At 37.9% G+C, this 21,114-nt stretch overlaps 1 non-coding gene across 1 annotated transcript; it reads right to left on the bottom strand.

Annotated features, from left to right (window-relative positions):
- Positions 1–18,153: 18,153 nt before the first annotated feature.
- LOC112780155 (small nucleolar RNA R71) lies at positions 18,154–18,260 on the bottom strand. The gene has a single exon (XR_003191011.1). It is a non-coding gene; the product is annotated as a small nucleolar RNA R71 (small nucleolar RNA).
- Between the last annotated feature and the right edge of the window lie 2,854 nt (positions 18,261–21,114).

The following is a 21,114-nucleotide window of genomic DNA, read 5'->3' as shown; positions in this document are numbered from 1 at the left end:
GTTTCAACTTAGAACAGAGAACAAAAATAAAGAAAATGCTTGATCTAGACTTCTCACCCACTTAATCATTGTTGATCTAATCAATCCCATGGTGTTTTTGCGGAAAAACTAATTTCCAAAACACACAAAACTAACCGGCAAGTATACCGGGTCGCATCAAGTAGTAAAACTCACGTGAGTGAGGTCGAACCCACAGGGATTGATGGATCAAGCAACTTTAGTGGGTGATTAGTTTAGTCAAGCTAACATTGAATGATTTGAGTGACAATTGAAGCCAACAGAATGTAAACTTGCAGGAATTATAAAGTGCAGAAAGTAAAATTGCAAGTAACTTAAAGAGCAAGAAAGTAAAATAGCTGAAACTTGAATTGCAAGAAATATAAATTGCATGAAAGTAAAGGGGACTGGGTGCAGGGAAATTAAATGAAAGCAGTAAATCAAAGCTTAGAACAATTGCAAGAAAATTAAAATTGCATGAAAAGTAAATTCAGATCACAGTGGCTCAAATGTAAAATGCAGAGGAACACACGTGCAAGAAAGTAAATGAGATTTGCAGCAGGCTTAATGTAAATTGAATTGAGGAACCGAACAAAAAATGAAATGCAGCTCAATTGCAATAACTAAAGGAAATTTGAAGATCTCAGGGGTTGGATGAGACTAGAGACCAAGTCAAGATCTCAATTCCTTCCTTGATCCAACAGTAAACAATTTGCAGAAGAAATAGAGATGAAAGCAGTAAAGAGTGTTTTAATTCAAATTGTAATTCACTGAAAGTTTGCAGAAGAGGAAAACAGAGAGAATTCTCAAGTTGAGATTGAAACAGAATTTCTTCAATTCTCAACCCAAGATTCAAAAAAAACTAAAGAGAGAGAGTTCTGTATTCCTAATGCTCCCTAGTGGAGCTCGCCCCCCTAATAAAATGAAACAGATGCCTATTTATAGGCATTTTTACAAAATGAAAATGAAATTCAAAACAAATTACAATTAAAATGAAATTTTTATTCTAACTATCTCTTGTGCCTTTGAGTGGTGTCAATTGGGCCCTTGCTCTTGATGGAATTGGGTTGATAGAGGCCTTGGTTGATTGCTCTTGGAGTTGGAGAGAGAACCAATGTGAACCGGGTTGTGAATCTTAAAAGCTTGAGTAAAAGTTTGAGGCAAACTTTTACTCAAACTTTTTACACCAGCTGCCCCATTCTTGCTGCTACCAACGTTTGAGCTAAAGTTTGGGGTCAAACTTTTGCTCAAACGTTGGCCCCCTAGTGCATATATGTGGCGCTACTTTGTCCTCTTGTCAACGTTGCCAATTTTATGCCCACTATAGACTATTATATATGGTTGGAAAGCTCTGAATGTCAGCTTTCTAACCCAATTGGAATCACCTCAATTGGACATCTACAACTCAAGTTATGCTCCTTTGAAGAGGACAGGGTCGCTGGCTTTGGTGCCCAACGTTTGAGGTAAAGTTTGCCTCAAACGTGGTCGAAAACGCCAGTTTTGGAGGCTCAAACGTATTGTCCACCCCCATACTATTATACATTGTTGGAAATCCCTGAATGTCTACTTTCCAATGCCTTTGGAATCACATCATTTGGAGCTCTACAGCTCGAGTTATACTCCTTCGAAGGTGCAGAGGTCAGTTGGCCTCACTGCAGGTTGCCACCATATTCGTTTATGCACATTTCGGGGCAGTGTTCTCCCTCAATTTTAGTGTCCATCATGCAGTGCCATATATGCCTGGAAAGCTCTTGATTCCTACTTTCCATTGCTTTTTGAATCACCTCATTTGGAGCTCTGTAGCTCAAGTTATTCTTGTTGGAAGTATACCCCTTGTATGCCTTGTGGCGCCAACGTTTGCCAAAAAGTTTGAGGCAAACGTTGGCGCAAGCTTTTTCTCCCCTGGGTGTGTTGGTGTGGCGCCAACGTTTGCCAAAAAGTTTGAGGCAAACGTTGGCGCAAACTTTTGCTCTCCAGGGTGTTGATTTGTGATGCCAAAAGTTTGCCAAAAAGTTTGAGGCAAACTTTTGCTCAAGCTTTTTGCCCAAAAGTTTGCACAAAAGTTTGAGGCAAACTTTTGGTTAAGCTTTTTACTCCCTGGTTCATTTTCACTTATTCCAAAAGTTTGAGCTAAAGTTTGAGGCAAACTTTTGATCAAACGTTTTGTCCTCTCTTCCTCCTAGCCATTCCTTCTTGTTTCAACCTTTCTCCAAGCTTTCTTCACCTATCATCAATCAACCAAACACATCAAAGCTGTGCTAAAAATCATGAGATATTCATTCTTTCATAATATATGACAATTATAGCATAAAACCTCATGAAATTGTATTAATTCATCTATGGTTGATTAAATCAAAGGAAGCTTGAAAATCTACCCAATTGGCTTGCTTATGGCTTAAGAAAGTGCATAAAACCTATTGAAAACAAAGGAAAAAGCATAGAAAAACATGACATGGTGACATGTCATCACCTTTATGTCTCATCTTCAAAAAGAAGAGCAAAGTATAGTTAGGACTCATAGGGCAAGTAGCACAAAAGGGTAAAAGGGAAGAGTGAATAAGCATCTAATTGAGGAAGTTTGCATAGTGGTATGGAATACACACAATGGCCGGCTAACGTGGCATCCACACAATGAAAAAGTAAGCATGAGTTCCTCAACTAAATGGCCTAAGAAGCAAGCAATAAATGAGCATCAATCAAACACAAGCAAACTTAGGCAATTGCAACAAGAGTGAATTGAATTAAGAATATTGGATATTGAAATTGTGCAAGTAAAACCTCAAGAGTGATATAAAATAGCACAATAAACAACACCCGATCCATCAATGAAAAGGAAACTACTTATTTATCATGAAACACAAGGAAAAAGTCACATGGTATAGGTACTTGTTACAAAAAGTGATACACTTGATAGCAATCAAGTTAGGTCACTCAAACAAATGCAAAGCATTAAAAAGAAACAAGTACCAGACATGTGATCCATATGATATGAAAATCAAGATGAACAAGTAATTTCAACTCAATTCACCAAAGTGAAAGTGCACAATTCAAGATGCCAAACAAGGATAAAGTTTAATGCATATGGTAGCTACAACATATGAATCAAACTCACAATTCATCTAGGCATTTAAACAAGGCTTTTAATGCTCAGTGCACATATTTATCAAACCTGAAACCAAATTCAAGCAAGAAGCAACCCAATCAATGTTAAACAGACACTTGCAACTTATTTATTTGTCAAACAACTAAACTAAAGCTAATATAATTACCAAAATAAAAACTGAATGCAAAAAAAATGAACAAGAACAAGTATAAAATAAGGTGAAAGAGAAGAAGAAGAGAGGAGAGAAGAGAAGAAAAGAGGCATAGTGAGAAAATAGGGGCGTGCGCACGCACAGGGGTGTGTGCGTGCGCACACTATGAGGGAAGGGGGAGGTGTGCGAGCGCACCCGTTATGCGAGCACTCCTGGTAGAAGAGGGAGTGAGAAGTATGCGTGCGCACAAGGTTGTGCGCACGCACAGTAGAAATTTTTTTTTTGGGAAGGATCATGTGTGCGTGCGCACATGCTGTGCCAATGCTCCCACCAGAGTGGTTGCAGGTTGGCGTGCGGACGCACACGTCTGTGCGGCCGCACAAGAAGCGCGAAAAAGGGTATGTGTGCGTACGCACGAGTGGGTGCGCACGCACAAGTCGTAGAAAGCAGGGGAACGCGTGCGCACAAGGCTTGCTGGGGCTGCGAACATAGGGCAAAATCATGCGTGTGCCTGCGCACAGGTCGGTGCGCACGCACAGGTCGCAAAAAATAGAGGTTGTGTGCGCACGCACGGGTGGGTGCGTACACACAGATGCCCTGTTTTTCAAAATTTTTTTCTTTCAAAAACTAAGGTACCAAGCCTTAGATCAATCAAAACCAAACACCAAAACATGCAATAACCGATAAATTCATGATCCAAACCAAAATTAACTTACAAATCTCAAAATTAAACGGATTCTAAGCTAACCAATCAAACAAACATGCAATAAAGCCAAAATTTATACAAAAAGAGAAGAGTAGGAATGATGTTACCAAGCAGTTTTATTTAATGTCTTTAAGTTAGACAATTGGGAGAGCCCTTGCTATGGTGGTTTGTGCTTGACCTTCCCACCAAATTCTAGAATGTCCAATGTCCTCCGGGATCTCAATCGTAATCATCAACAAAGACAATCAAAAAGTAAGGTATTTACATATTAACATATATACAATAGCCAACAACAACACCATTGCAAATCTCCGACAACGGCACCAAATTTGACGAAGCCAAATGCACGGGTTTGGATTTTCACACTAAAAATAAGATTGACGTTGAAAGTATAGTCCAAACCCAACAATTGAATATCAATCAAATAATAAATTCAATACAAAATATAAACCGAGAGTATTTAGCTCCCGGGTCGTCTTCCTTACGAGTTGTAATTAAGTGTACAATTATTGGCTATGAGAGAGAGCATGGGGGATTGGGAGTTGTGAATGCAAGAGAGCAAGGCAATGTAAATAGCAAGGAATTAAATGAACATGCAAGGAATGTAAATGGCAACTCTTGGCAAGGAGTGGGTAATCTAGGTTTCCTATCCTAGTTGTGGACCACAAACATAGCAATTGTGTGGAAGCAATCCAAACTAGTCAATCCTCCTTGAGAATTAGTCAAAAGGTGTAATTCATCTCAATCCAAAAGTCCTAGTTAACTTACTAATTACTTAGTGAAAGATTAATGTCAATTGAAACCAAATCAATTAACCATTCTCACACAATGCGGAATGGACATCCACAACTCAATTCCATCCAAACACCCAATTTCTCAACCAAGAGTGTGAAAACTAAACATGCAAGAAATTAAACATCAATGCAATAAGAATCAAAGCAATTAAATGCAAGGAAAGGAAATGGCAAGAAAGTAACTTAACATGCAAGAAAGTAAATGAAAGCAAGTAAAAGTCAAAGCAATAAAACTTCAAATGCAAGAAATCTCTTGGCAAGTAATTGAGGACTAAGGCTACCTATCCTAGCCATTGACCACAAACATATGATGATTATGAAGAGTAAATCCTACTTAGTCAACCTTACATCGAAGATAAGTCAAATAGGCATAGTTAATTTCAATCCCTAAGTCCTATGTCAACACTAAGGGGTCACATAGAGTCAAGGGAGACCAAATCAACTAACTACTCTAATATATCAAACAAGAATGGACATCAAGGACTCAAGGAGCACCAAAGTCAACAATTCCAAGCCAAGAGTGAACAAAAACTAAGTAAAAACTAAGCCAAGTATTTTATCAAACACTTGGTGTGCATGAAAATAAAATAATATTAAAATACATTAAAATAAATTCTAAAGCTACCAAAGCAAGAAAATAGCAATAACAACTAAAGGAAGCAATAAATGACATGGAAACATAAATTTGCATTAATTGAAATTAAAATAACAAAAATGTTCATAACATGAAAATAACAAAATAAAGGAAATAACAAGAGAGAGATGAAGAGCAAAGAAGTAATAACAATAAATGACAAGAAAAGGTAAATAGAAACAAGAATTAAAAGTAGAAATGACAAGAAATTAAACTAAAGAACCCTAATTCTAGAGAGAGGGGGGAGCTTCTCTCTCTAGAGAACAACCTACATAATACTAATCTAACCCTAATTTCTCCCCCCTTCACATGGAGTAAGGCTTTCCTTCATATAGCACTCAATCAGCTTCAGAAAGTCCCAAAATTGGGCCCTCGAGGCCCAAAAAATCGTCCCAGTAATTTGCAATAAATGAGTCACGCGTTGGGACATGTACGGACGCACAGGTGTGTGCGTCCGCACACATGCTGATTTTCTTCGTGTGCGTATGCACAGGTTGTCGTGCATACGCACACATAGTTTTGTGGCTTTTGTGCGTACGCACAGGTGGTTGTGCGCACGCACACTCCAATGTGTTCTCATTTGTTTTCTTCATGATTTCTCCCTTTGTACATGCTTCCTTCCACTTTTACCTTGCCAAACTTGGCGCTAGGACCTAAAATCACTCAACAAACATTCATGACATCGAATGGCATAAAAGTCGGATAACAGTGATTAAAATAAGCACAAAATAGCATGTTTTCACATTTAGGCACAATTAAGGTGAACACAAAAGCATGCTATTTGGATGAATAAATGTGGGTTTATATGATGAAATCCATTCGAATCAAACCAAAATATACCATAAAATATAGACTCATTAGTTGTGTAATTATGTTCTAGATAAATTAGTCCCTTATTGATACTATATTATGTGATTGGCCAATTGTTATAGTGAAACAACAAAGTCCCATTTCAAATTATCTCTATTGGTGTGGGAAGTGTTGAGCTTGACTAGAAGTAAAATTTCGCACAACGGGTTATTCTTCTTTATAACCTCAGACTTATTTGTGATTTCAAAACTAATACTGGTTGAGTTAGTCCAAACTTGCTCTACAAAATTAGAAATTAGCATTATGTTTCATAGTTGTAGAAATCCTGTGGTTTGTGATTTGTGTTGACTGATATGATATGATTTTCGACATAGACAATCCCAATTGGAGAGTGAATTGCTACAAGTGGAGAAAACGAAGAGGTAGGCAATAAAGAGTGTGCTGAGTTATCTGGTCCAACAGTAAGGTGGGGAGCTGCTACTAGACATCACTGCGCGGATGAATTCTTTGGATGGACATGGCGAAAAATAGAAATTAGGATATATGTGATAGTTTGTTTTTCAGTATATGTTTTGTTTATGTCAACTATGCAGTATTAATTATTAGCCAAATACTTACTTTTTGGGTGACTATTGAAATATTTTATTGATATTAAAATAAACATATTAGTTTGTTTCGCAGTTAAATATTCATGAGTATTTTTTCCTGCAACATAAAATTTTAGAGAAGAACAATAAGATTCTTTAAATAAAAAAATAGATAAAAAAATCTCTAGGTTTATAAAATAAATAAAAATGAAATATTATATTTAAAAAAAATTCCTAGGAATAGCGGCGGTTTAAAACTCGCCGCAAATAAAGTCCATAAGAAACGCTGCAGCAATAGGGCGGTATAGGAGCGTCGCAAACATGTGAGGGAAATCACCCTTGGATAATATAGCGGTGGTTTTAAACCGCACAAAACTGATTGACGCAAAATACCTGATTTGTGGCGCTTATGCCAACGGTTGCTGGAAACCGCCGCTAAAAGTCATCCCCGCGCCCTTATGTGCTGCGCCCGCTGTTTCGTTGGCAAGCTGTTTAGCGGCAGTTTAAAACCGTCGCAAATCGGCAATTAAACTGTCACTATCCTCCGCATGTCCTGTAGTTATTACTTTTGCTTATTTAATTATTCTTATTCTTATTATTGTTGTTGCTATTGTTAATATCATTATTATTTTGATTAGTATCATTCTTATGGTTATTATTGCTATTTGTAAGACCCCAAATTTTTAGAAAATAAATAATAAATTATTTATATTTATATATATGGTTTTATTTTAGAAAGTCGCTTTTACTAAAAAGGAAATAAACCAAAGTTATGAGATTTCAAGTTTTAAATTAATTTGGATTTATACAAATTTTAGTTTCAATTAGATGTTTTTAATTAATCGAAATTAGTAATTTGAGTTTTGCTTGATTAAAATTGAAAGTTTTAGTAATTTGAGAAATAAATAAGTATTCTTAAAATTAATTATATTGGATTAAATCTGATTTTAAATTAAAACTCTATTCAAACCCTAAATCCCCAATTTTAAATCCTAATTTCAATAACCCTAACCCCTTCTACCCAACATACACACACACACACGATGACTACGCATCATGTTAGGTTTTTCTATGCTTTTTTATATTATAATCTAATTAGTCATGCTTAATTATTGAGTGTTTTTGTCCTTATGTCATATATTATTTTCAACTCTTTGATTTTGATCTATTTTGTAGAAAATGGTGGAAAAAGAAGTAAAAAGCACAAAACAAGCATGAAAGAAGAAAGGAGCTTAAAGGGTGAAGCAGAGAAGATAAGAAACAGCGCAGAGCGCCATTGGTGCTACACTTGCCCCAACAGCGCCAACACCAGGAGAGCACCTTTGGCGCTACGCTTTTCTCAAAAGTGTTCCTCAGCATTAAAAGAGCGCCTTTGGCGCTACGTTTGTTCCAAGAGCGCCTGCGATAGTGAAGTGGGAAAATTTAGCCGGTGACGCGTACGCGTGGGTAATGCGTACGTGTGGAAGAGTGCCTTTGACGCTAACGCTACGCCTTTGACACCAACGCTGAAGACCACACGCACACATGGACAAAGCGTACGCATACACGTGAGTGCACGAGTGCTAACGCTGCAGAAAAATGCTACGCAAACCTGGAAGCCTCATCTTGGTTCAAATGCATTCCAAGTCCACCTTAAACTCAAGCAAGCAAGCCCACAATTGTCAACCAATCAAGGTCACAAGAATCATCTAGAATAGTTAATTTTTATTTAATTGTAATTTGTTTTGAATTTCATTTGAGTTTGTAATTTAGGCTAGCTTATAAATAGGTTTTAGTTTCATAGAATTGTGAGAGGACTCTTGGCTGGAAACACATTTTGGAGGGGTCTTCGGACCTTCTCTCCGCATTTCTCTTCTCCTCCACTTTCTTACTTTGTAAATATTATAGTTATGAATTACTAACTCTTTCCATTGGGAAAGAGAGCTCTATTGCAATTCAATGGGTTGATGTATTTTTATTCTTCATCTTCAATTCTTCTTTTATTGTTGCTTTAGAGAGAGTCTTTGTCCTTTATAGATCTAATTACTACCGAGAGGAGGATTGGATCTACTTGAATTACATGTGAACCTTAAGAAAAGGATCATGGAATTTAGTTTGAGGCTCTTCTCTCATAATCCTCTTGATCAATATATTCTTAGTTGGTATGTGAGATGTAACCACTTTGAATTGAGATCTTGAGGGTTGTGTGGCCTTTGAATCAGAAATTGAACTTCATCTCTTCTCATGACCAATTAGATCAAGAGATTGGCAATTGTTTATGTTAAGAGAAATCAAATCACTAAGAGATTGGGATTTGGTTACTTATGATTTTCCAAGAGATCAATAATTGTATGATTGAAGAGGAGATGAGAATGGTTGATCCTAAAAGAGCAATATCTCTTGATCCCAATGCTTTTCTTTTATTTTTACTTCTAGTTATTTACCTTTCCGTCATTTACTTTCTTGCACTTTACTTTCTTTTCTGGTTGCCCATCACTCTAAATTGAACCGTCTAACTAGAATAATCAACTAACTATTGATTGCTTAATCCTTTAATCCTCGTGGGATCGACCTCACTCTTGTGAGTTTTATTGCTTGATACGATCCGGTATACTTGCCGGTAGTTATACGTGAAATTTATTTTTCCGTATCAACACACACACACGTAACCCTCCTCCTCCACACCCATGCATCCCTCAATCTGACACGTTCACTCACTCTCACCACCTCTTACCCCACTCATCACCCCCTTTCACTCCTAAGTCCTAACACACACATGGTTGGAACCTGGAAAAGAAAAGAAAAGAAAGGGAAGAGAGAGTGGGATCCGAGAGAAGAGAGGGAAGAGCATCACCAGAGGGGGCTTAGCACCGTCGCCGACTCTGTTCGTCGGGTCCTGCTGCGCCATCGCCATCGTCTGTCGCACTGCCACACCGCCATGTCGCACTGCCACACCGCCATGTCGCAATCGAAGAGTAGATCAGCGAGGAGAAAGAGTTCATGAGTGAGAGAGAGAGCAACGTGGAGGATGAGAGTCGTTAGCTTGGGACCACTGCCTCCTCGCGTCGGTCACCGCCACTGTCGGTGAAGAGGAGCCGTCGCGCTCCGCCAATGACCAGCCGCTGTCGAGCTTCGAAGAGAGAGAGAAAGACAGTTCGCGAAGATGAGAGAGAGAGAGAGAGAGAGGGGAAGCCGATCCAGTCACCGCCGCTGCACCCAGTCACCGTCATCGTCACGGGAGCTCGTCACTGTCACTGGCAGGAGTCGCTACTGCTGTTGTTGCTGAAGCCACGGTCTCCATCAGTTGCTCAGCCTTGTCTCTATTTTTGGTTCCCCTTTTGTGTGCCGAAGTCACTGCTACCGTGATGGTGGCCGTGGTGTTGCTTGTGCTTAAACAAAGCTGTTACTGCTGCTGCTCCATTCCTCTATTCTTTCCAAGTTTTAGTAAGTTGTCCTTGTTTCAAAATCCTCATTGTTATCGTTCTATTTTCATGGTTGATCAAGAATGTTGAGATGTTAATATGTTAGGGTTATGTCAATACCATTGAAAATTGTTCGATGGCATTGCTGTTACTGATTTGGTTTAAAGTTGTTACTGCTGCTGCGAGTTGGAACGAAGTTAAAGTCACGCTTAATTTTGTGGATTTCAACTAGCTGAGGTAGGGGATATTTTATTAAATTAAATATTTTAAACTTTGAATGCCTAAGAAGTTTACTGAATTATTGCAAATATATGAATGTTTGATCTGTGATGGATTTTGGATGCGGAGTAGATGTGTGACTGGTTGTGTCTTTTGGTGGTTTTATGTGGTTTGAGATCTTTGTTAAAAGAACGTGTATTTTGGTGTGAAAGTTTACTGAAAATGTACTGGGTGCTTGTAATTGTGAAAGCATGTTTTGTTCCTTGTTTGAAATATGTTTGAATGATAATTTTGAAGACGCTAGGTAACGCTAATTTTGGTTTTTAAGATTGATTTTGAGTTAAGATCGTGACTGTGACTAAATTGTTGGAAATTCTGATTCTAATTTATTATGTTAGATGGTGGTTATTGAATTGTTTGTTTGATTAGGTTGTGATTGTTGTTAATTGAATATGCTTGTTTGATTGGGTATTGTTGTATTGAATCTTAAAGTGAACCGTTGGTTACTAAACTGAAATAAAGTAAGTTGATTATTGAGAAAATGAGGGAGCCCGGAGGGGTGTTGAAGTCTAATTTTTAGGAGAATGTTTTGTCTGAATTTTTGTAAAAGTATACGAAAAAGTAATTTTGTTTTGAAAACCTGATTTAAATATGTATTACATTAAGAAGTGAACTTTGTATTAAAAATCTGATTTACAAGCTTATTTTGAGAAATGATTTTGAAATTGAACCTGTTTAGCTTTTAGATTTGTAAAATGATTTGGCATTGGATTTGGAATGTCTGATGTATCAAGGATGATCTTTGAGAATCGAAAATGATTTGGTCGGGACCCTGGAAGGGTGACATAGTCCGAATTTTAGAGGAAATGCTGCCAAAATTTTTATAAAATTTGGGACTTTATTTGAAATGCTATTTTAAAAGATTTGGTTTCGGAAAGTAAAATTATTTGAGACTTATTTAGTTGGAAAAATATTTATTCTATTTTGAATTCGATTTATTAAGAAAAGTATAATGTTTTAAATTCTATCTTTTGGGAAAGGGGTTTGGTTTAAGTAATGATTTGAGTTAAGTTTATTAAGGAAAGAAATCTCTACCACAGTCCACAGGAGAGCAGAGAACAAAGATTAAAAGAATGTATTAACTAAAAGGGTCTCTACCACAGAAGAGCAGAGGCCAAGGATAAAAAAAAGCTTTAAAATGTTGTCTGCCATAGGAGAGCAGATGCGACTTTGTTCGGGCCTTAGTGCCAAATGTATAGTGGGGACGCCCACAGACTGAGAACTGTTTTCCATATGTAAGCACATTGAAAGTCACACTTTATGCGCTTAGCTGTAAGACTTATAAGCACACAGTATGCATTTGGAAAGCCATATCTAGGACTCGTGCCCGGATAATGTCGGGAGGGGGTAGGCAACCGACACATGAGCTCATGGTTTGCGTTAGGAATAGACATGCATCATATTATTTGCATATTTGCATTTGATTGTGTTTGCTTATCTAGTTTCTCTGTGATTGTGCTGTTTGTCTTATTGCAATTTGTTTATGTGTTGATCTATTTCTTGTGCTATTAGTTAGTATATTGAGGTGACTAGGAACTGAGGCTGTGATTGAGATTTGCTTAAGTTTGGAAATTTAAAGAAGGTAATTAATTATATAAAGTAAAAGTAAAAAAGTATTTCCAAAGGTTTAATATAATGGTTTTACTGAGTAAGTTAATTATTTTCTTTAAATTCATTACTTTTGCGGCATTCCCATTCCCTACTGAGAACGTGTGGATTGTTTTCACCCCAAAATCTTCCACCCTTTCAGTGACAGGTTCGAAGATCCAGTATGAAGCTGCGGATGATTAGTAGATTTACTTGTGATACCTGTTGTTTTTATAGAGTTCCCTCGCCTTTGTTGCTTTAGATTTTATTTTATATAGAGGGATAAGAATTGTATTTGAGTCTCATTTGAATTCTTTTGTATAATATTTATTATTATTAATAATTATGTGATTATTATTACTTGTGTTCTTTGATGTATGATTTTGATTAATGAGAAATAAAATTTTCTGGCATTTTCTTAAAAATTGAAACGCGATATCGAACTAAAAGCTCAATATTAAATAGTAAATAAGGAAAACAGGTCAGTAACGTCTCACTTTTGGTACGATCATGACGTGCTGAAAGTTAGGGTGTTACATTGTTGCTGTCATGTTGTGAGTCAACTTTTTTTTTTTTACTAAAGATAGGGAGATTCGATTTCGCGATCTCTTAGATGAGTATGGAAAGACTATGCTATTTGAGCTATAACTCGTTGGCTTGTGACTCAACTTTATAATAAGATTTCATGATTTAATATAAATATAATAAATAAATGTTTAAGATTGATGGTCAATTTTTAATAAAGTAAGATATTTTGGTTGGTACATTATAAAATATTTTTGTTGTTACGATGTTATATTGTTATGAGATATATTAAGAGATGAAAATTTCTTAAAAAAGTTTTTTATGTGTGAGATAAATAGATTAAAAGTTAAAAACAAAAAAAAAATATTATTAAAACACATTTTGCTTTGCATAAAAAATTATTTTATATGACTGTTGTTTTTGCTGGTAAAGGGTCTATTTGAGGTATAACTCGTTGCAGAAGGAGAGACATCATCTTATCTTCTCAATAGATGAGATATACGTCGAACTTTAAAGAACATCAAACACGGTGAATGCCTGCAAAAGGTCCTTAATGTTACCCCTCATTTTCTTTTTCCACGTGTTATTCTTCTTTTTTGTTGGACATCGGCCATGGCGGATAGCATTTCCATCCTCTACCAACCCATGTTAAAGTATTAGCAATGAACGCTACACTGCAAGCTGAAAATCAGAAGATGAACGATCTATTAGCTCAATGCAAGAATAGTCGTTAGGATGATAAAAATTGCAAAAATATCAACAATGGCAATTTTCACGAGGACGTATCTCAGAAACCAACACTATGGTAGAGGTTACTCCAACCAGAGCAAAACAATCTTCCAATCTCTTCTTTGAAGACATCATGAGATTTCAATTTCCTGCCAACTTTACTCTCCCAACAATCCTCAAATCATATGAGGGACTTGGTGATCCGAACTTATATGTCACAAAATTCTATTCTATGATGCTGTTGAATGGTATCTCTAGCCCTATTTTTCACTACAAGAAAAATGTTGAATACCGTCCGAATTGCTATCGAAAAAATGGATAAAATCTGACGGTACAATGTTTATTGTCAGATTTTGTGTCGGTATTTATCCGACAGAATAAACCTCGTTTGTAACAAATTACCGTCAGATTTATGCGTCAGACGGTAATTTGCATTGGATTTACGATGGAATATGGTTATCAAGAAAACAAAATCTATTTAACGTCACCGGTAGAAATTTTTCGACAATAATATTGGCACCATATCATACATCTTCGCGCCATCTTACTGGCGGATTAATCCGATGGTAATGCCGATGGAAATATTTCTTAATTTCTTTTTGAAAATTGGTTGTGTTGTTATCGTCGGTATATTCCGATGGTAGTTATTTTTATTTTTTAATAATCTTTTTCCATCTATCTATATTGTACCCTAATAATTAATAATTGAAACAATATTTTAAACCTGATGTGAAATATCAAATATACAAATTAAAAATAAGGAATGATGGTAATTAAAATATCTAAATCAATGCTAATTATATTACATTCTTCTCAAAGTTTGGTAAAGAAATACATATGATAGAACTATATTTACATTAATCCTATTCAGATTCATCATTTTCTTCCTCTGGTTCACCATCCTCCTCTTCCGAGATAGTTTCCTGATCATCGAATTCATCTTCCTCTTCTTTGTTGCCATCGACCCCGTCTTCTTCTTGAAGATTGTCATCTTCTGGTTGTAGTGCGTTGTCATCTATTCCAAGGTTAATGATGTCATCATCCATAACAGCCGACCTAGGGGTGATCGTCTCATCTGTATCAACCACCGTTTTCAAATGAGTTAGGTCATCAATCTGGTAAGGTTCCTGAGCCTCTATCCCATCATCAGACTCGTTGTGGCCTCTTGGTTTAGTTTTAACCACAACCACCCAACTATAGTTGTATGAATCCGGATAAGTAAAAAAGTATAGCTATCATGCATTTTAAGGTAGAATCAAAGGATCGTAGTGCCTATATTTTTTTGTTACATTAGTGTTAATGATATCGTAGTGATAAACCCTATTTTAAGGGTTTATCTTGTGCATAATTTAGTGGATTTTATCTATTAAACTCACACTTATTCATATGATTTGCATGTTTTATATTTTCCTTCTTAATTTTGTGCTATGATTGAAAACATGCTTCTTTGGCCTTAAATTTGCTAATTTTAATCCTCTCCTATTACCATTCGATGCTGTGATATGTTTGTTAAGTGCTTTCAGGGTTTATAGGGCAGGTATGTGATGCCAGGGCATTTTGGCCAGCTTCACTGACCTTTTCTTTACTGTTTTTAGGGTAGTTTCATGCATTTCCTTAGGAAATAAGCTAGTTTTGGGTAGATATCCACTTACATCTTAATTCAAGCATACATTGTACATTTTACATGATTTCATGAGGATTTTGCATGAATTTAAAGACAAATTAGATGTTGCATTTCCCATGACTTAGACTAGAACTTTGATGCACTTTATTGCTTAATTTCAGGACAAAGGAAGCAAAGAAGAACCACATTAGTGGCTACGTTAGTTGCACTAACGTTAACACTAACATGGAATGGGAGTAACTTGCAAAGTTAATGAGAAAAGTGATTGCCAATAACGCTCTCGAAGCCATCATTGCCCACGTTAAGAAATAGAGCCAACGTTAGTGACACTTAACATTATCACTAACGTTGAACCAAGATCATGAGTGGCCACGTTAGAGTCCACGTTAACCTAGTTAACGTGGCCTCTAACATTAAGAAGGAAGGGGGGAGCCAACGTTAGTGACACTCAACATTGTCACTAATGTTGGCCAAAGCAGATTAAGCCACGTTAACTCCCACGTTAACCTAGTTAATGTGGAAGCTAACGTGAAGGAACAAAGTGGTCGACAACGTTAGTGACACCCAACATTGTCACTAACGTTGGAAGAACACAAGCCCCCAATGAGCCACGTTGACTCCCACGTTAACCTAGTTAACGTGGAAGCTAACGTGAAGAAAGAAGGTGATCGCCAACGTTAGTGACACCCAACATTGTCACTAACGTTGGAAGGAGCCACACATGCCACCATGAGCCACGTTAACTCCCACGTTAACTTAGTTAACGTGGAAGCTAACGTGGATAAGGGAAGGATGAGCCAACGTTAGTGACACTCAACTTTGTCACAAACATTGGAGATGGCTAGCAAGGCCACGTTAGAAGCCACGTTAACCTAGTTAACGTGGACTCTAACGTGAAAAATAGGGGCAATTTGGAACGTTAGTGACAATGGTAAGTATCACTAACGTTCTTGAAGGATGGCAAGTCTACGTTAAAAGAGCCACGTTAACTAAGTTAACGTAGGCTCTAACGTAGGGAAGGGGGAGGCTTCTCAACGTTATTGGGAAAGTTGAGTCCCTATAACATGTGCGAAGGACATAGTGGAAACGTTAGTGGCAACGTTTGTGCCACTAACGTTGAGGTTAACGTGGCCTTTAACTTTGGTGAGGAACGTTAGTAAAAAAGGTGATTGTCACTAACGTTCTCGAACCCATATTTTCACTGAATGTTAACACCACTAACTTCCTGAGCCAAAGCCCCTGCCCACTTCATACTTTCTCTCAGCAAGTAAAAGATAAGCCTAATGAAGAAGAGAACTGCTTCTAACTCAAGATCCAAATGCCCAAGATTTGAATAATCAACTAGAAGAACAGAAGAGTAGTATATATAGGAGTATCTTTGAAATATTTTAGAGAGATGGAAATTATAGGGAGATTCTTAGCATAGAACTACTCTCTGTATTTACTTTCTCTGCACTTCTAAGTTTTCATTATGTATTCTCCATCTTTGTTTTCATTTTCCAGAGCTATGAACAACTAAACCCCTGTCATTGGGTTAGGGAGCTCTGTTGTAATTTGATGGATCAATACTAGTTTTCATTATTCTTCTTCTATCTTTTCTCTTGATTTTACTTGAAAGCTTTCGATCTTCATCCAATTGAGTAGTTCTCTTGAAAAAGAAGCTATTCATACTTGGATCTCTTCTGAACCTTGAAAGAGGAATGAAGAGATCAAGCTAGAAATGCTTTCATGCTGGACCAAATTGGGTTTGGATGGATATGTGACTATAATCCTCTCAACACTTGGTTTGGGAAATGCATGTGGTATAATCAGTGACCATACTTCATCTCTTCTCATGAGCAATTGACCAAGGAATTGTCTATTGATCAAGATTTGAGAGATTGAATTACAAGAAATTGTAATTCAATCACTTAAGATTGCCAAGGAGATCAATGAGTGCATTGATTGAGGAAGAGATGAAAATGAAATTGATCCGGAGAATGCAACAGCTCCTAAGCCCAATGAACTCCCCATTTCTGATCTTACCAATTCTCTTTAATTTCTGTTATTTACTTTAATGAGCGATTCCCCCATTCCCATTTACAATTCTGCAATTTACCTTCCGTCATTTACTTTCAGATCTATAATTCTAGCACTTCCTTTCCTGTGAATTACCTTCCCGCCATTTTATTTTCTGCAATTCTCAACTCAAATTTTGGATTCGCTCAACTAGAACAGTCCTCTAATTAAAGTTGCTTGATCAATCAATCCTTGTGGGATTCGACCTCACTCTATTGTGAGTTTTTACTTGACGACAAATTCGGTACACTTGCCGAAGGGAATTTGTTGTGAGACAAGTTTTCCGTGCATCAAGTTTATGGCACCGTTGCCGGGGATTAATTGTGCATCAACAATGATTAGATTGGAGGATAACTAGATTGAGCATTTTATTTTTGTTTGATTTAAATTTCTGTTTGAGTCATTTACTTTCTGTTTTAGATAACTTCTTCCCTTCCCCCTTACTTTTTCTTTGTTATTTACTATTCATCTCACTAACCCACTAACTGTATTGCATCACTCACACTAACAGTAATTCTGACAGATATACTTTCTGCACCTATTCTCTTTGCTTGTACTTGTTGGTTGTATGACAGGGAGAAGAAGCGGGGCTTCAACTTCCTTTGATTCTGAACCTGAGAGAACCTTCCTTAGACTAAGGAGGGAGACAAGAGAAAAATATGTAGTTGGTGGTGAAGAAGAGGAGGAACACTTTGAGGAATACTTTGAACCAAACATGGAAGAAAACATGGAAAACCATCATGAAGAAGAGGCTCACAACCATGGCAGAGGAGGTGGAGCAAATCATGCTGGGGAGGATAGAAGAGTTTTAGGCTCTTACATCAATCCAAACCCAGGGAACTGTGGAAGTAGCATTCAAAAGCCAACCATCCATGCCAACAATTTTGAACTGAAGCCACAGCTCATCACCCTTGTTCAGAACAACTGTTCGTTCGGAGGGAGTGTCCAAGAGGACCCCAATCAACATCTAACCACCTTTCTGAGAATATGTGATACAGTAAAGTCTAATGGTGTTCATTCTGACGCCTATAGACTGCTCTTATTTCCATTCTCACTCAGGGATAAGGCAGCTAAGTGGCTGGAGTCTTTCCCAAGGGAGAGCTTGACAACTTGGGAAGACGTGGTGAACAAATTCTTAGCAAGATTTTACCCTCCTCAATGAATCAATAGGCTGAGAGCTGAGGTCTAAACTTTCAGGCAACAAGATGGTGATACTCTATATGAAGCATGGGAGAGGTTTAAAGACTTAACAAGGAGGTGCCCACCAGATATGTTCAACGAATGGGTGCAGCTGCACATTTTCTATGAAGGGCTCTCTTATGAGTCAAAGAAGGCCGTAGACCATTCATCCGGAGGATCTTTGAACAAGAAGAAGACTATTGAGGAAGCCATAGATGTCATTGAAACAGTAACAGAGAATGACTACTTCTATGCTTCCGAAAGAGGGAACACAAGAGGAGTAATGGAGCTAAACAATGTAGATGCTCTGCTGGCCCAAAACAAGCTCATTACCCAGCAGCTGGCTGACCTCACCAAGAAGATGGAGAGGAACCAAGTAGCAGCAGTCTCCACTTCATCAACAACCCAAGAAGGAGTGAATGAAGAAGCAGAGGGTAGTCAGGAGCAAGCCAACTACATTGGGAATTCACCTAGGCAAAACCATGATTCATACTCCAAGACCTACAACCCTGGATGGAGGAATCACCCAAACTTTGGGTGGGGAAATCAACAAGACCAAAGCCTTGATCAAAGACGCCCAAATCCAAACAATGCAACCACCCAACACTTCACATCTAGACCATATCAACACCCCCATAACAACACCTCCCCACATTCATATCAAGGCCATAATAACCCTACTCAGCCTGACCTGTCATCATTTGATGAAAGAATCTCAAAGATTAAGAATCTACTTGAAGGCCTAAGCAAGGAGATTCAAGACAACAAGGTCTTCAAGGAGGAAGTGCGAGCCAGTTTCAAGACCCAGGGAGACACAATCAAGAGGTTGGAATCTCAAGTAGGATATCTCTCTGAGCAAATTCCCAAACCCACAGATGGATTCCCAAGTGACACAGAGAAGAAACCGAGAGGTGAAACAAAGAAGGTAAGATGGGAAAATTGCAAGATGGTCACTATAAGTGATAAGGAGACTGAGGACAAGCCAAGCGTCAGAACAACCTGAAGATACCTCAGTAGAGGAGGTGGAAAAAGATTACCAAGAACCAGAAATCTCAAAAATAGGAGTTACTGAGACTCTATGCACCTTTTCCTCAACTGCTCAAGGGAGCTGTGGAGAGGAAAATATACTCAAGATTTCTTGACTTATTTGCATCTCTGCATGTGAACATACCATTCATCAAGACTATCCAACAAATGCTTGCATTCATCAAGTACATGAAAGAGTTGCTTCCCAGGAAAAGCTCACTCAAGGGAGGCCAAACTATAGTGATGAACAAGGAGTGTAGTGCCCTCATTCAACCGCAGTTGCCTACAAAAAGAAAAGATCCAGGGAGTTTTCATGTCCCCTGTGCCATAGGAGAAACAATGTTTGATAGAGCACTCTGCGATTTGGAGCAAGCATCAACTTAATGCCTCTATCCCTGGTGAAGAAGCTGCAGATCAATGAGATATTGCCCACAGATGTAGTCATTAGGCTGGCTGACAAAACTCAAAAACAAGCAAGAAGGGTGGTGGAAAACGTGTTGTTAAAGGTGGGGAAATACTTTCTTTCCACAGACTTTGTCATCTTGGACATGGAAGAGAGTCACACTTATCCAATCATATTGGGAAGACCATTCCTAGCTACAGCCAAAGCACTCATAGACGTGGAGCGAGGAGAGCTAATATTGAGGATCCATGATGAACAACTCAGCTTCAATGTCTTCAAACTCTCCCAAGAAACTGACCAAGAAAACAAAGAACCAAGCAATGATCATAACGGGATGCTGATAGAAGAAACAAGCACTGAGGCACCACCAACACATTTGAGAACCCCACTGAATGATGAACAAGGCAAACAGCAATCGTCACAGCTCAAGGAGAAGCTGGAGGAACCTAAACCACCAGAGGCATGTGAAGACAACAACAAAATTCACTTAAAAGAAGAAGTCACCAAGAACAGGGAAGCATCAAAACGGACAAAGAAGAAGGTACCAAGGGGGTGGAGGAACAAAAAGATCCCTACGGAAGGCCTCTCTCTAGGAGATAAAGTGATTTCAGCTTACTTCCCAGATATCCCCCCTAATCTCCCCACTGTACCATCTCAGTTACCTAAGGTCTTCACTATCAACAGAGTTCTTTCCTTGGAACATGTAGAGATCATTGATACAACCAATGGATATAAGTCCAAGGCAAGAGGGGAGGACTTGAAGCATTATCAACCACCCTGATAAAGGAGAAACGTCAAGCTAGTGACGCTAAAGAAGCACTTCATGGGAGGCAACCCATGTTTTATTAGCTTTTACTAGTGAATAAGTCAATATTCATAAATTCCAACCCAAACTTGGTGAAGTCCTTATACTGCAGTATATAGTGAAGAACAAGTTTGGTGTTCAAAGCATAGCAAGAAAGCATGAATGCAATAGAGAGCATTCTAGTCTTGGAGCTTTGAACAGAACTTTTCATCACAATGCTTCAAACTAAGTTTGGTGTCACCCCATGGTGCCACAAAAATGCATAAAGGGATACACAGTTAGTTAGTTAGTTGGAGTTCATGAATAAACAATCTAATCTTTTCTTCTCTTTATTATTTTAGCTGTAAAAATCTAAATTGATTTTTTTTATGATATTTCTTACTTTTCTTATTTGATCTTTATAGGGAAAGGAAAGGAGCATTGAAAGAGATTGATTGGACAATTTAATGGGAAAGGTTCGGCCACTTCATGAAGAGGGCACTACACACGTGCCTCAAGGGGGAATGCATTGGGAATGGTTGCCATGCAACATTGGAGGAAGAACAAACTTGGAAAGCGAACCAACTCCATCATAAAGTTGAGAATCCTCGTGCTTACTCCATATAAAACCCCATCCGTTTATCATACACCAATCCCATCAATCCACACCTTTCATCTCTTCATCACTTCTCTATATAAGTGAATCAAATCCACACCATCTCCATATTCAAAATTCA

Source organism: Arachis hypogaea, chromosome 19 (genome assembly GCF_003086295.3).
Source record: "Arachis hypogaea cultivar Tifrunner chromosome 19, arahy.Tifrunner.gnm2.J5K5, whole genome shotgun sequence".
Lineage (NCBI taxonomy): Eukaryota > Viridiplantae > Streptophyta > Magnoliopsida > Fabales > Fabaceae > Arachis > Arachis hypogaea.
The sequence above is the reverse complement of the archived record's forward strand: the minus strand, read 5'-3'. Positions and strand labels throughout refer to the sequence as shown.